The sequence below is a fragment of the Emys orbicularis genome, chromosome 2 (genome assembly GCF_028017835.1).
Source record: "Emys orbicularis isolate rEmyOrb1 chromosome 2, rEmyOrb1.hap1, whole genome shotgun sequence".
Lineage (NCBI taxonomy): Eukaryota > Metazoa > Chordata > Testudines > Emydidae > Emys > Emys orbicularis.
The window spans coordinates 267,712,098-267,728,562 of NC_088684.1; positions in this window are offsets into that span (position 1 = coordinate 267,712,098).

Here is a 16,465-nt window from a genome sequence, read left to right on the forward strand (position 1 = left end):
TTGTCAGGGGACAGGTAGGGGGTGGGGTCCTAGGGGGGAAGTTGGGGGAGGTCTCAGGAGGGGACAGTTGGGGACAAGGAGAAGGGAGGCTTAGATAGGGGGTGGGGTCCCGGGAGGGGGCAATCAGGGACCAAGGACCAGTGGGGCTTAGATAGGGGGTGGGATCCCAAGGGGCAGTTGGGGGCAGGGGTCCCGGGAGGGGGCAATCAGGGGACAGGGAGCAGGGGGGTTGGATGGGTTGGGGTTTCTGTGTGGGGCAGTCGGAGGGAGTGGATGGTGGCAGGGTGGGGCTACCCTCCCTCCCCGTGGAGTGTCCTATTTTTTGAATGTTAAAATATGGTATCCCTACCTTCACAGTGCAGCTCTCCATTCACTGCAGCATGAGGTCTCAGCTACCTCACTCCCTCCCCCTCTTTCCTGTTGGTAGTGGCCAAGGGAATGCTGGGCAATGTAGTTCTTTCCCTGCTCCAGGGCTGGCTCTATAGGCAGGAAGCTAACCAAGGAACTACAGCTCCCAGGGCCCCCTGTAGGTTCTCAGCTCCCAGGCTGGATCCCTGCCGCCCCTGCAAATGGGCTGCCCCAAGTACGTGCTTGCTTTGCTGGTGCCTAGAGCCGCCCCTGAGTCCGACATCACCACAAACAGCCCTATCCAGCACCTATCTCCTCATGAACACTGGATGAAAGCTTTGCTGCATGCCCTGAAGGCTAGCAAACTCAGGCTGTTACAGACCTGGGCAGAAGCCATTCCCAAAGGTCTGGGGCTCCAGTGGAGAATGCCCTGCGAGCCATTCCCTCGTTCTTGTAACAATGTTGCTTCCGCTCAGGTGCCTCCACTGACCACCACTGTGCTAATATGTTACGGGGCAAGAGTCAGTCTCTGAAATACGCTATTTAGTCTATCTGGTAACACTTTTTCCTTTTATTTTTTTGCCCCCACTTCCAAACTTTCTTGGGAGCCATATTGTGCCACAATTTTTTTATTATTATTAGGCACAACACCTGATTAATTTCATTGGGGAAATCTGCTCAGAAATTGATGGTAGAATATGGACCATGATTTTCAGTGAATGTGAACATATACACTTTTTGCTTTCTCCTTGGGAAAATTGTACGCACTCTCCTGTCTGCAGTGAAGGTTAAATGCAAAATTCACAGATTTGTATCTTCTTGTGAGCGGAATTAGAGAGATGTGCATGCTTGGGAGCACACAGGGTCCCAACATAAAGTTACATTTCTCAGTCTACAATGACCTTGACATACACTTTTTACTTGCAATCATCAGAGATGCTTTTTCAATTAGGTCTGTTGCCTTTGAACCCCGAAGTATGGTATTTGGAGAGTTTCCATTACAACCAACAGTCTTGTGGTGATGGGTGTCTGTGATCTGACACCAACCACTGAATCAGAATATTTCTTCTTCTTTTTTTAACTGACCCAAAATATTTCATTTTGAATCAGTTCAACAAAACATTAAATTGCATTTGGTCACTTCCTTGTCCTGAAGAGTTTACAGTCTAATTGGATTTTACTATTTAAAAGAAGATTAAATGGTCAAGGTAAAAACCAGATCCTATTTAAAATGTTTGTTTTTAATACACTGTCTGCTACATAAAAGAAAAGGAGTGGGAAATAGAAGAGGTTAAAACACCAAAGCTAGCACTGCCCATTATTAAAGTTGCCCAACACTTCCATATAAGATCCCGTTTTCAGTCGCTTATAACTTTGCCAAACTTTAACCATTTGAGCTGAAATTTCCCATGCTGAGTATGAGCTGCAGGATGAATTTCTTTTGAAAATTTCAGCTAAAAGAGGTTATCTGTTTCTGAGAACAAGGTTGGGAGAAATACATTGTTTTGCTCTTACTGAAAAAAAAAATCTTACAGCCATTTCATTCATTGAGAAGCTCTAGTGCCCCCGTGTTTTGGATCAGCAACTTGAAATTTGTCAGGAGTGTGGCCTCTATGTCAGGAATACATGCTTTTTGCCGTGCCTGTGAAAATCCACCCTGTTAGCATATTTTATGTGGAATCAATGTCCCTCTTCTGGACTGCCCCCCGGATCTATACTTGTACCATATATGCCCAATCCCATCTTCCTCTCTTGTCTGCATCCTACCATATATTCACAGCAGGGTGGTGGTGGTGATGGTGGTTGTTGTTAATACGCTGCAAGAACTTAAACACCAGAGGAATATTTTAGCGGTACCATGGTCCAGTGGAGTAAGCATAAGACTAAGATTCAGGCATCCTAAATTCTAATTCGGGATGTGTCACTGACACACTGTATGGCCATGGGTCAGTCAAAACCTCTTTGCCTCAGTTCCCACATTGTTAATATTATTCATTCCACATTGAGTAGTTCTGTGGCCTGCAATGTGCAGGAGTTCAGACTAGATGATCATGATGGTTTCTTCTGACCTTAAAGTCTGAGTTTATGAGGAAGCTGTCTGAGTGAAATGTAGAGGCAACAAAAGCTGAACTGGGGTAAAGGATGAAGAGGAGTAGATTGGGAGAAGGAGTCTGCTGAGACTAGGACTGGAGCAGGAGAGGAACACTGTGATGGAGCATGATGGGGGCGATTGGTACTGGATGGGCAAGGAGACTGCGAGCTGAGGAGAGAGGGGGATGCTGAGACTGGGAGTTGGGGTGGGGGAGGAGGCTGGGACTAGGAACTGGAGGATGAGGAAGGGGAGACTGGGGCTGGTTGGCAACTGGGAGCCAGGGGGAGACTGGGACTGTGAACCAGTGAGGGAAATGGGGGGTGAACTGAAAGCCAGTTCCTTGATTGTTTAGAGGGGGCCTCGGCCACTGAGATTGGATGAGAAGCTGCGCAAAGGAGGGGAGACTGGGCTTGGCTGGACAAGGAAACTGGGACACAGGGAGTGGGGATCCTGGCAAGAGGAGGGGGTGAGAAGAGACTGTGGTTGGATGAAGAGCCCCGTGGCTGATTAGCCACTGGGCCGACGGGGTCTGTGCCCAGAGGCCTCAACCAGTTGGGGTGCCCCAGAAAAATGAGCACCACTGTGCCCCTACCCCACTCTCTAGCAGGAGCACCGGGCGGGTGGAGCGGGGCAAGCCACCGTGCTCCGCTCCCGCTCCAGTAGGAGCACTGGGCGGGGTGGGGCGAGCCCCCATGCCCTGGCAGGAGCGCAGGGGTAGGGGGGACTGCAGGTGGAAGGGGTGGGGAAGGGCCCCCACTTGCTGTGGCCCAGGGCCCCACAAAACCCTAATCCGCCTCTGGAAGAGCCCAGAGAGGCAGACTGGGACTGAGAGGCAGTGAGGGGGAGCGGCAAGGCAGATCAGACCAGGGGCCAGAAGAGGAGAACTGGAACTAGCTGGGCAAGGAGACTCACACAGGAAAATGATAAGACGGAAAAAAAATCACTTGTGGGTGAACACTTTTTACGAAGCAATCACTTTAGAGCACTCCTCATCCTCAAAGGAAACTTGCACAACACTTTCAAAAGACGAGCCTGGGAGCTTAGATTCATTACTCTGCTAGACACTAAAACTCATGGACAGAACAGAGACATTGGATTTATGGTTTATTACAACAATCTGTAGCTCGCTAACCCCCTCTTTTTGTCCTATGACTGCAGAAGTGTTAGCGGATCACTCTACCTCGAATGGTCCCTTACAATGTGTGCTAACTACTTATGCTAAACACTTGTATTTAGCTGTGATGCTGGGAGTTTCTTTCCCAGATCTGAAGAAGAGCTCTGTGTAGCTCAAAATCTTCTCTCTCTCACCAACAAAATTTGGTCCGATAAGCTATTACCTCACCCACCTTGTCTCTCTAAGGAAATAGACAAGTCACTTAAACCAAACTTTTCCCAGGTGGTCATTATAGTGTGTTCCTCATTTTCTGGGTGTCTGACTTGAGACCCTGAGGTCTGATTTGCAGAAGTGCTGAGCACTCAGAGCTGCAACTGAAGTCCTTGGGAGCTGGGCGTGAACATATAACATAGCAGGGGTTGTTACTCGTTCAGGGTCTGATTTACAGAGATGCTGGGCACGGCACCTCCCACTGGCTTCAATTAGAGTGGTCAATGCTCAGCGTTTCTGCAGCTCAGGCTCTAATGGAATATGTCGAGAACAAGAGAACGTATATCAGACTCGGATGATGAGATAGAACATACACTGTGCAGCACGCTCCAGTTCTGCCACCTCGCTGCGGCGCTGCCATTCAATTCACAGTACGAATACTGCTTGTATACACTCAGTAGGTCCAGCATGTGCATCTTTCAATGATACTGCCCCATGGTATCAATATCATTTATCTTCTCTCTTCCTTTGGGCAAGAAGAACCATTCTTTCTTTTTAAAGCTAAGGAAACATTAAGGGCCCAAGACAAATGCACAAACAAAGCATTTTGGTGTTTGATAATACACAACCAGGAACTCTTTTAATGTCCCCCTCCAGGGGTTCCATTGTATCCACGTACTGGAGATTTTAATCCTTAACTATGCTCGTGTATGTGTGTTCTAATGCATACTTGTTTCTTTGACTCTGAGCATTGTAGCTTAGAGGTAGCCAAAGAAAGTTTGACCCATGTTTCCACTGCACTACGGAGCTGGACCGGCTGACTTTGACAAGTCGGAAACACTGGCGAGATAACAGGCATCCTCAGGAAGCAAAACCTATCAGAACACGGTGATGTCATTGGCAAACAAAACAAATGAGCTCTGGGAAAACAAACTGTTTTCCAGCATTGTTGATCTTACCTCAAATTAGAAAAGCTGCACATCCAGTTTCTGGCCCAGTTTGAGAGTCTTTAAAAGAGAGCAATAGTTCAAGTCTCTTCCCCTCCCCCACCCCCTATGGGGCACTATTTTGCTGTCATTTGCTTTTTAATATACACAATTTTCATTTGTTCCTCAACCAGAACTTAACCGGATAATAAACCAGGACTGTGTCCATGAGCACTAAGTTAACCCTGCGTGTGCCAAATAGAATCAATGTGTTCAGGCAACATGTGGAGAGCTCAGTGTTTGAGGTCTTGTTTTAAATACTTTTTTGCCTCAAGAAGCCATTTTTGGGCTGAAATAATGCAAGATCTGAGCTTCTTACAGTATTTCCACAATCCAGGAACTATAATGTTGTGAGAGGAGTAGATCTCACATTTCCAACTTGTAAAATGACTGCTTAGTGCCTGTGGAAAACCATGCAAATATTAGAACCTACATACTCTTCTGTAACAAATCACATTTGAAGACCCAAGGAAAAGTTTTTCAAAGCCCAATCCCATATTCAAAAGGGACTTAGGGACTTAGGAGTCTTGGAAGTCAGTATGATTTGGGCTCCTAAGTCACTTACTGCTTTTGAAGACGTTACCTCTGAACCAGAACATAAGAATGGCCCTACTGGGTCAGACCAAGGGTCCATCTAGCCCAGTATCCTGTCTTCTGACAGTGGCCAGTGCCAGGTGCCCCAGAGGGAACGAACAGAACAGATAATCATCAAGTGATCCAGCCCGTCGCTCATTCCCAGCTTCTGGCAAACAGAGACTAGGGACACCATTTCTGCCCATCCTGGCTAATCGCCATTGATGAAATCTCATGCTCCAGTGCATCAGCAGATTGCCACAGAGGTCAAGAAGGAATTTCTTTCCTGCATAGTACAATTGTCAGGTGTATTTGGGAGATATGTGCCATTGCCGAACATACGATACCATTCACCATACTAAATCAGATTAAGCATATGTCCCTGTTCCAAAGCAGGCTCCATCAGTGGCCTAAGGAGCTGTCTGAAAGACAAAAAACATTTCGCATGAGATTTTGTAATTATAGCAATGTTCAAAATGGATGTATTTTTCAAACCCAATTCTGGGATCTCATCAATTTTTTCTATCAAAATGTTACCAGAATTGTGTTTGAAATAGTTATTAAACTTTTAAATGTTGTCACGGTTTAAATAAGCGGTTTGATTAACATCACACAAACTTTTGTGAAAATGTTCAAGTTGTTGACAATTGTGACAGACCCAGACCAGTGGGGTACAGGAGTCTGGTAGAGGGCAAATATACTGGTCACTGGATGAGTAGTTTTCTGTTCCCTGAGTGACCAGAGAAGGGGCTGCACTAGAGTAATCAGGAACCTGCTAGAACCAGTTAAGGCAGGCAGGCAGGCTAATTAGGACACCTGGAGCCAATTAAGAAGAAGCTGCTAGAATCAATTAAGGCAGGCTAATCAGGGCACCTGGGTTTTAAAAGGAGCTCACTTCAGTTTGTGGTGCGAGTGTGAGGAGCTGGGAGCAAGAGGTGCAAGGAGCTGAGAGTGAGAGGGTGTGCTGCTGGAGGACTGAGGAGTACAAGCATTATCAGACACCACGAGGAAGGTCCTGTGATGAGAATAAGGAAGGTGTTTGGAGGAGGCCATGGGGAAGTAGCCCAGGGAGTTGTAGCTGTCATGCAGCTGTTACAGGAGGCACTATAGACAGCTGCAGTCCACAGGGCCCTGGGCTGGAACCCGGAGTAGAGGGCGGGCCCGGGTTCCCCCCAAACCTCCCAATTGACCTGGACTGTGGGTTCTTCCAGAGGGGAAGGTCTCTGGGCTGTTCCCCAACCCACATAGTGAATCTCTGAGGCAAGAAAATCCGCCAATAAGCGCAGGACCCACCAAGATAGAGGAGGAACTTTGTCACACAATATTTTACAAAAAGTTCTGTTTTCAGTAAAAAGCCATTTTTCCTTAGGTAACTTTTTGTGTAAAAAATTTTGGATGGATCCGGTGGCCAGTCTCCTTTTTATCCCTCTTACGTTCATTTCTGCCTTGAGCTGAGTTTTTTATTTTGATGTTGGTGTTAAATCCTGCTCTCTTTTTGCTCTTGGGTGAGAACTTCTGCACCTGTTTCTTTAATTTGTCATGTATACTATGGATGAGATGACATGCAGACAGGAATATAATCCTGTCCATATGCATGAAATATTGATTGTTACTGAGTGTTATACTCTTTGATGGGGTATCATGATAGCAACTTTTTTTCCCCAGTCAGCTTCAGAATGGTAGCTTTCACTCTCTTGGGCTGAAAGATTCATGATCATCTGCTGTTCACAGGAACCCTTCTCCACAGAAGCTCCACCGTCTCCTGCCAAGCACAGACTTTGAAGGAAGCTGAGATCTTGTGTATTAAACTAGACTCTAATGAACTGCAGCCTCTTGCTTTACAGGTTCTCTTCATTAACATGCAGTCTGCTGATCCTCTTCAAGGCTTGATCAATAGTGCTCCTGGTCTGCTATCATGGAGCCAAGGTGTCGCTCCCATCCCTTCCAATACACTCAGGGCCGGTATAACCACTAGGGGAACTAGGCGGCCGCCTAGGGCACCAAGATTTGCAGGCGCCAAAAAGCAGTGCCCCCCAATTTTTTTTACACTACAGTAGAGTCCCATTTTACGCAGGGGTTAGGTGCTAAGGTCCGTGCATAAGAGGAAACTCGCGTATAGTGAAAATTACCATAAAGTACAGTACACACAGTATACATAGTATACACTGTATACACTAGAACAGGGGTCCTCAATCTACGGCATGCGTGCCAAAGGTGGCATGCGAGCCGACTTTTTTTTTTTTTAATGGCAGGCTGCGGGTCCTCGCCGCCGCTGAGCCCGCTGCCAGCCTGGGGTTCCGTTCACTCAGCTGGCAGCAGGCTGAGCGGGCCGGCGGACGGGACCCCGGCTGGCAGGAGCCGGCAGACGGAACCCCAGACCGGCAGCCGGCTCCTGCCAGCTGGGGTCCTGGCCGCCAGCCTGCTGCTGGCCCCGCTCAGCCCGCTGCCGGCTGAGTGAACGGAACCCCAGGGCGGCAGCGGGCTCATTTTAAAAAAAATTCGGCTCATTTAAAAAAAATCGGCTTGCGTGCCACCTTTGGCACGCGTGCCGTAGGTTGAGGACCCCTGTTCTAGTGTATACTGTGTATAATGTGTGTACTGTACTTTATGATAATTTTCACTATATGCAATTTTCCTCTTACACGCTAACCTTAGAACCTAACCCCCGCATAAGATGTGACTCCACTGTATTCATTTTTTGAAAGTTTATAATAAGCGATACTCCAGGGGGAGGGGAGGGGAGGGGGTGGTGCAAGGGGGAAGTTTTGCCTAGGGCGCAAAATATCCTTGCACTGAATACATTCTCACACACTTTTGATCCAAATTCTTTGCATTACCACTTTGGAGCCAGTCTAGAACTGGATGTGATTCTAAGAATTCAGTGTCACTATGGTGGGACACACCCTTTCCTGCCTGCCTCTGAATCACAGTAGTAGAGGGAATGAGCAGGATAAATTCTTTGTCATACTCTCTCAAAAAGAGAGTAAAATCCCTCCCCACTTTTTCATAAACCAGGGAGATGGGAAAGATTTATTCGATTATCTAGGCCATCTCCTTGCCAGTGCCCAATTGTCCCCATTTTACATTCACTAGTGTTTTATTTCGGTTACTTTTAAAGGGATTTGTCAATTTAAAAATCCCATGTCTGTCTGAAAGTTTTGTATCTACTACTGTTAAAAATAGCAGCTAAGCTACCATGACTGAAAGAAGCTAAGAAGGGGGATTTCTCCCTCTTTTTCCATTGGCTTAGTTTGTGCATTTGGTATCACTGTGCACATAGACAGTTTCATTGTTTTTCCCATCTGGTCAGTCAGTTGGTTTCCTTTTTGTTGTGCAAAACGTCCACACAAACAAGTGTGATAAAAACATTTTAAAAGAAAATGTTAGTGTGAAACCACAACAAATTGGCTGGTGGACTCAGGGACATGTGCTTTACTTGAAACTACTTTTAACTCGTTCTCTGAAACTGCTTAGATTTCAAGTGGACAGCAATAGGGTATGTCTACATTACGGGATTACTCCGAATTTACAGAATTCGATTTTTGGCAACCGATTGTATAACGTCGAGTGCATGCGGCCACACTAAGCACATTAATTCGGCGGTGTGCGTCTATGTACCAAGGCTAGCATCAACTTACGGAGCGTTGCACTGTGGGTAGCTATCCCATAGTTCCCGCAGTCTCCCCCGCCCATTGGAATTCTGGGTTGAGATCCCAATGCCTGATGGGGCAAAAAACATTGTCGCTGGTAGTTCTGGGTACAGCCTCACCCCTCCCTCCATGAAAGCAACGGCAGACAACCGTTTCACGCCTTTTTTCCTGCGTGAACACTGCAGATGCCATACCACGGCAAGCATGGAGCCCGCTCAGCTCAAGACAGCAGTCATGAACATTGTAAACACCTCACGCATTATCGTGCAGTTTATGCTGAACCAGGACCTGAAAAACCAGGCGAGGAGAAGGCGGCGACGGTAGTGCGGCGACGAGAGTGATGAGGATATGGACACAGAATTCTCTCAAACCGCGGGCCCCAGCGCTTTGGAGATCATGCTGTTAATGGGGCAGGTTATAGCCGTGGAACGCCGATTCTGGGCCAGGGAAACAAGCACAGACTGGTGGGACCGCATAGTGTTGCAGGTCTGGGATAATTCCCAGTGGCTGTGAAACTTTCGCATGCGTAAGGGCACTTTCATGGAACTTTGTGACTTGCTTTCCCCTGCCCTGAAGCGCCAGAATACCAAGATGAGAGCAGCCCTCACAGTTGAGAAGCGAGTGGCGATAGCCCTGTGGAAGCTTGCAATGCCAAGCTGGCTACCACTCAGTCAGGAATCAATTTGGAGTGGGCAAATCTACTGTGTGGGCTGCTGTGATGCAAGTAGCCAAAGCAATCACTAAGCTGCTGCTACCAAAGGTGACTCTGGGAAATGTGACTCTGGGAAATGTGCAGGTCATAGTGGATGGCTTTGCTGCAATGGGATTCCCTAACTGTGGTGGGGCAATAGATGGAACCCATATCCCTAGCTTGGCACCGGAGCACAAGGGCAGCCAGTACATAAACCGCAAGGGGTACTTAAAATAACCGTTGGGGATGTTGAAATGCCTATAGTTGGGGACCCAGCCTACCCCTTAATGCCATGGCTCATGAAGCCATACGCGGGCAGCCTGGACAGTAGTCAGGAGCTGTTCAACTACAGGCTGAGCAAGTGCGGAATGGTGGTAGAATGTGCATTTGGACATTTAAAGGGTCGCTGGCGCATGTTACTGACTCGCTCAGACCTCAGCCAAACCAATATTCCCATTGTTATTGCTGCTTGCTGTGTGCTCCACAATCTCTGTGAGAGTAAGGGGGAGACCTTTTATGGCGGGGTGGGAGGCTGAGGCAAATCGCCTGGCTGCTGCTTACGCGCAGCCAGACACCAGGGTGATTAGAAGAGCACACCAGGAAGCGCTGCGCATCAGAGAAGCTTTGAAAACCAGTTTCGTGACTGGCCAGGCTATGGTGTGAAAGTTTTGTTTGTTTCTCCTTGATGAAAACCCGCCCCCTTGATTGACTCATTCTCTGTAAGCAACCCACCCTCCCCCTTCGATCACAGCTTGCTTTCAAAGGAAATAAAGTCACTATCATTTAAAAATCATGTATTCTTTATTAATTGATTATAAAAAGAGGGAGAGAACTGACAAGGTGGCCCACGTGGGGTTTGGGAGGAGGATAGGAGGGAAGGAAAAGGCCACTAAAAAAGTTCAAAATAATGACAGTCTTTTGCTTGGGCTGTCCACTGGGTGGAGTGGGAGGGTGCATGGAGCCTCCCCGCACCGCGTTCTTACACATCTGGGTGAGGAGGCTATGGAACGTGGTGAGGGGGGAGGACTGTTATACAGGGGCTGCAGCGGCACTCTGTGATCCTGCTGCTGTTTCTGAAGCTCCACCAGACGCCGGAGCATGTCCGTTTGCTCACGCAGCAGCCAAGCGTTGCATCCTGCCTCCTCTGATCTTCCTGCCGCCACCTCTCATCTCGAGCATCTCTCCTCTCCTCACGTTGGTCCCTCCTGTCCTCATGTTCACTGGCATCTTTTCTGTACTTTGATACCATGTCCTTCCACTCATTCAGATGAGCTCTTTCATTGCGGGTCGATTCCATGATTTCAGAGAACATTTTGTCTCACGTCCGTTTTTTTTCACCACCTTATCTGAGATAGCCTTCGGGACGGAGGAGGGAGGCTTGAAAAATTTGCAGCTGCGGGAGGGAGGGAAAAAAGGTAGAGAAGTATTTAAAAAGATACATTTTACAGAACAATGCTTATACTCTTTCACAGTGAACAACACTATTCACATTACATAGCACATGTGATTTCGGCACAAGGTCGCATTTTGCATCTTAATATTGAGTGCCTGTGGCTTTGGTGTTAGAGATCACAGACGCAGGTCCAGGCAACAGAATTCGGCTTGCATGCGGCCATGGTAAGTCATTGTCTTTCGGCTTCTGCAGCCTTCATAAAAGCAGCGCCCTCCCTTTCCCACATACCAAGCAAAGCCCGTTGAGTGCTGCGGTTTTCCTGTTAACGTGCAGCAGCAGAAACCAAACTAACACCCCCCCCCCCATCCAATTCTCTGGGATGATCGCTTTATCCCTCCCCCCACCGCGTCGCTGGTATCAGGGAAGATCCCTGCTAGCCAAACGTGAAAAGCTCAGCGCCAATGCGCCCCCTCCCCCCGCTTGGCTAATTGCAGGGAAGGATTTCTTTTCAGCCACAGGCAAACAGCCCAGTAGGAATGACCACCTCTGTCCCCTTAATTAAATTCCCGTATTTCAACCAGGTTACCATGAACAATATCACTCTCCTGAGGATAACACAGTGAGATAAAGAACGGATGTTGCTTGAATGCCAGCAAACACTGGGACCATACGCTGCCAGGCTTTGTCATGCAATGATACCAGTACTTGCTACTAGCATGGCGTGGTCAAGTGTCCTACCATGGAGGACGGAATAAGGCTGCACTGCCCAGAAAACTTCTGCAAAGGCTTTCGGAGTACCTCCAGGAGAGCTTCATGAAGGTCCCTGGAGGATTTCCGCTCCATCCCCAGACACGTTAACAGACTTTTCCAGTAGTCTGTACTGGCTGCGAATGTATCCCAAGTCCTCAGGGCAAATTAATCATTTAAAAAATGCTTGCTTTTAAACCATGTTTTATATTTACAAAGGTACACGCACCAGAGGTCCCTTCCATGGCTTCATGGTCTGGGATACTGCCTTCGGAGGGTTGGGAGGGTACTTCAGTCAGGCTGAGAAAAAGATCCTGGCTGTTGGGGAGAACGGAGTGCTGTGTGCTCTCCGCAAGCTCGTCCTCCTCCTCCTCCTCCTCATCTTCCCCATCCGCAGAATCCTCAGGCATGGCTGAGATTACCCCCTCCTCGGAATCCACGGTCAGAGGTGGGGTAGTGGTGGCGCCCCCCCCCCCTATAATTGCATGCAGCTCAGCATAGAAGTGGCATGTCTGCGGCTCTGCCCCGGACCTTCCGTTTGCTTCTTTGGTTTTCTGGTAGGCTTGTCTGAGCTCCTTAACTTTCACGCGGCACTGATATGAGTCCCTATTGTGGCCTCTCTCCATCGTGCCCTTGGAGATTTTTTTCAAATGTTTTGGCATTTCGTCTTTTGGAACGTAGTTCTGCTAGCACGGAATCCTCTCCCCATATAGCGATCAGATCCAATACCTCCCGTACGGTCTATGCTGATGCTCTTTTTCGATTCTCGGACTGCATGGTTACCTGTGCTGATGAGCTCTGCGTGGTCACCTGTGCTGTCCACGCTGGGCAAACAGGAAATGAAATTCAAAAGTTCGTGGGGCTTTTCCTGTCTATCTGGCCAGTGCATCCGAGTTCAGATCGCTGCCCAGAGCGGTCACAATGGTGCACTGTGGGATAGCTCCCGGAGGCCAATACCTTCGAATTGCGGCCACACTAACCCTAATTCGAAAGGGCAATGTCAATTTCGGCGCTACTCCCCTCGTCGGGGAGGAGTACAGAAATCGATTTTAAGAGCCCTTTATTTCGAAATAAATGGCTTCATTGTGTGGACGGGTGCAGGGTTAATTCAATTTAACGCTGCTAAATTTGACCTAAACTCATAGTGTAGACCAGAACCAAAAATGATCAGGGCTTCCACCCCTTTCTATTAGAAACTGTTCTACAGGATTAGAGATCTTGCAGTCAGGAATGTTTCCTCATATTCAACTTACATCTTCCTTTTCTTAATTTCATCCACTTACTCCTACTAAAGGGAACTGGCCTCCCACCTGAAAAGTAGAAACCTTGGCTTTGAAACACTAGGAAAATTGCCAATATGTACAGTATGTGTACATGGGGCTGGATCCTTTCTATGTTTTAGCAATGGGAGAAATATAAGTACCTATAATATCTCTAATGTATTTATCCTCACAATACCGCTGTGAAGGAGGGAAGTGCTGCTAACCCCATTTTATGATGGACATCTGAGGAACAGAACAAGCAAGGGACTTGCCCCAGGTCACACAGAAGGTGTGTGTCAGAGGAAGAAATTGAACTGAGGTCTCCCAAGTCACAGTCTAGCACTCAACCCATTGCACTGTCTTCCATTCTGAATCTATCCTGACTTCATTTATACTAGCCTTACTGGGAGCTAATGGAACTAAGCCCTATCAGTAATGTCAGCTATGCTGGAGACAGCTGTGTAGCACAGCTGAGGTACTGCAGTGTGCAGTGCCATTGACTGCCACTCGGGGGAGGCTGAAGCTTCTGCAGTCTCTGGATTCGGGATGTCATATAGGTGGCTGCCCTGAGTCGTCCTGGTTCTGAAACCCATAGACTCCAAGGCAGCAAAGGGGGAGGCACAAAGCATGGAATACTGGTTCCTGTAGAACCAGTTCTCTCTTGATGAGTATAGGGCTACCTGCAGCCACAGTCCTTCCCTGCTGCTTCTACTTCTCCAGGACCAGCAGTGTACATGTGGGTGGGCAGGTGGGTGTAGCGTAGTCCTGAGTTAGTTGTTGGTGGATGTCTGGTAGGAGGGAGGCAGGTTCTGTGCTTGCAGAGGAGTTTTCTGACGTGTGTGTGTGTGTGTGTGTGTGTGTGTCTGTGTGTGTGTGTGTGTGTGTGTGTGAGAGAGAGAGAGAGATGGATGCTGGGGGAAAGGTTTCAGAGCTGAAGGGCTGGTTCTGAGATGTGGAAAGGTTAGGTAGGCAGTGGAAGGGCTTTTGGATAGGTATGAGGGTAGGGTTGCCACCTGGCCACGTTTTCCCAGGATCGTCCCTTTTTCTCAAGTAGCTGTCCTGGGAAATGCTCAATACACACAGCCGGCTGTCTAGTTTTATGGGCTCTCAAAATCATCCCAGTTGTCCTGGTTTTTTGTACTTCAGAGGTGGCAACCGTCGTGGAGGGCAGGGTCTGCACTGGTTGGGTTGGAGGAAGCTGGGGAGGCTTGGGGAGGTTCTGAGCTAGGAGTAGGATGTGCTGGGTTACAGAGTTGAGTTCAGGAGGCAATTAAATCCTTTAGTGAATGAGGATGGGGGTGACTTAGTGGTGAGTGTGGGAATGGGGAGACAGCGGGGAGATGATAGGGTAGAGCTATCTAGGAGGGAAGGAGGGGAGGGAGGGAGGGAGAGAGAGAGGTTGTGATGAGGAGAGAACTGTGTTCACCCACCGTGCCCTTTATGGTGAAGTGTCTCAGTTTTTCACTCTGAAGAGCAGGGTACTGATGTGGGAGAGGGCATCCCCCTTCTCCCCCCGCCCCACTTCCCCATATCCCCACCAAAGGACTTTCCTGTAACACCTCCCCAACGTTACCCCAGTTTTTTATTTTCAAATATGATTAACCTTGAGGGGTTATTTTGGGCGCCAGCTACCACTGGGTTTTTCCCAAGGTGTAACTCCACTGATTTCACTGAAGTTACTCGTGACTCTCAGTATTGAAAGTGAGATCAGAATAAGACCCATGGTCCAAAGGTTTTGTCTATTTCTAAATTGCCTGTTTCTCTGTCTGCATATTGCCTCCTTCAACCCCTGACAAATATTGTTTTCACTTGGCCACTATCCACAGCAGTAGGAGAGAAAGGGTTAATATTGACCCCCAAGCAATAATAACAGGAAAAGCACATTTCTTCCTTGCACCTGTGCGCTGTCCAGTGGGCATTCTATTGTTTATGCAGTCACAGTGGATCTTTTTCTCTTTCGAGGTTGAATAGCTCTAGCAGCCAGCTGTTCTGTCTTCTGTGATTTTACCTCCTCTCACAAGTCCAGGTCTTTGTGTTCTAGAAACAATTAGGAATAGAGAAATCATTTGAGTTGACCTGATCTGGCCCCACCTCCTGTTATTGAAGTGTTTAAAAATAAACAACAAAACCATCTTTTCCTTTAAAGAAAGGAATTCCACTCCTTTCTTCCATTAATTTGACTAGTACCTCTTGGCTGGCTTTTTTTATCCCTGTGACTATCTGCTGATCATTCTACTCTTCTAGTACAGTGTAGCTTTTAGTAGGTTTGAGAAGCCCTGTTTTGGCCCCAAAAAAAACAACCAAACAAACAAAAAACCACCACTCCACAAATGTTACTGGGAAGTGTTTAAAGAAATAAAAGTGTACAATACCACATATAGAGGGGACAGATTCTTTAGGCTCTATGCAGAGACTGGTGTAGATTCTAAACCGGTTTAGAAAAGAGTTATTTTCAAACCCTTAAGTAACAATTACATGGTCTGCGCAGGCACTGTTTAAAGTTTGGTTCTGTGCTGAAAACTGACTTCTGGAACACACCAAGTAAATGTGTCAAGTCCCCCTTTAGTGCCTACTCCATATAAAGTGCCTCATATTGATAACAGTGAATGAAGTTCCTTCTTTAGCACAGAGTAGAGACTCTTTGTAAAGATCAGCCTTGGTGACAGAACCCAGGAGTTCATGCACCAAAGCACTGGCCTCTAGCACTTCAGCTGAAGGAGAAACTTCATTAGCTTCTAAAAATAGTAGGTTCTTATTCTTTATGCAGACGTGCCACTACTGGGGACATGTAATACTGAGCATGTTATACAAGCCCCCTATTAAGTGTCCTATTGAGTGTCTTACTCAATGTTTTTGCTCCCTAGGCGTATTTCAAGTCTCATCCACCCACTTCAGTGATGTGGCAGAACAGCACAGCTAAGAGATGGTGCGCTGGAATCTATTCATCTACAGAAGTGTTTACCAAGTACCAAACCATTGACGACTTGGTACCCCATAAATATAACAAGCTAGAAGAGTAGAATAGACAGTAGGTTACAAGGGTGAGCTAGCCAAGAGAAACTGTTACAGATCAACTAATTTGATCTGCAGAACCTATTACTAATAACAATGTGCAATCAGCAAAGAACTCCGGCTGAGTCTGTAGGGCTGGCAGATAGGAGGAAAAATCTTTTAACTTTGGATTGATTCCATTTGCTTTGGAAATCATTGTGCAACAACACACATGGCTTCAGATGCAGTTTTCTTGGCTTCTTTGATTTGTATTACACCTATTAGCTGATTACAGATTTCAACAGGCCCACCTAGGCAATAAAGAAATCTCCCCGAAAAGCAACCTTTAAAGACTGTAAACAAGGGAGTCTAATTGGGGGCACAGCAGGACGTCAGCAGTGCCTTTAT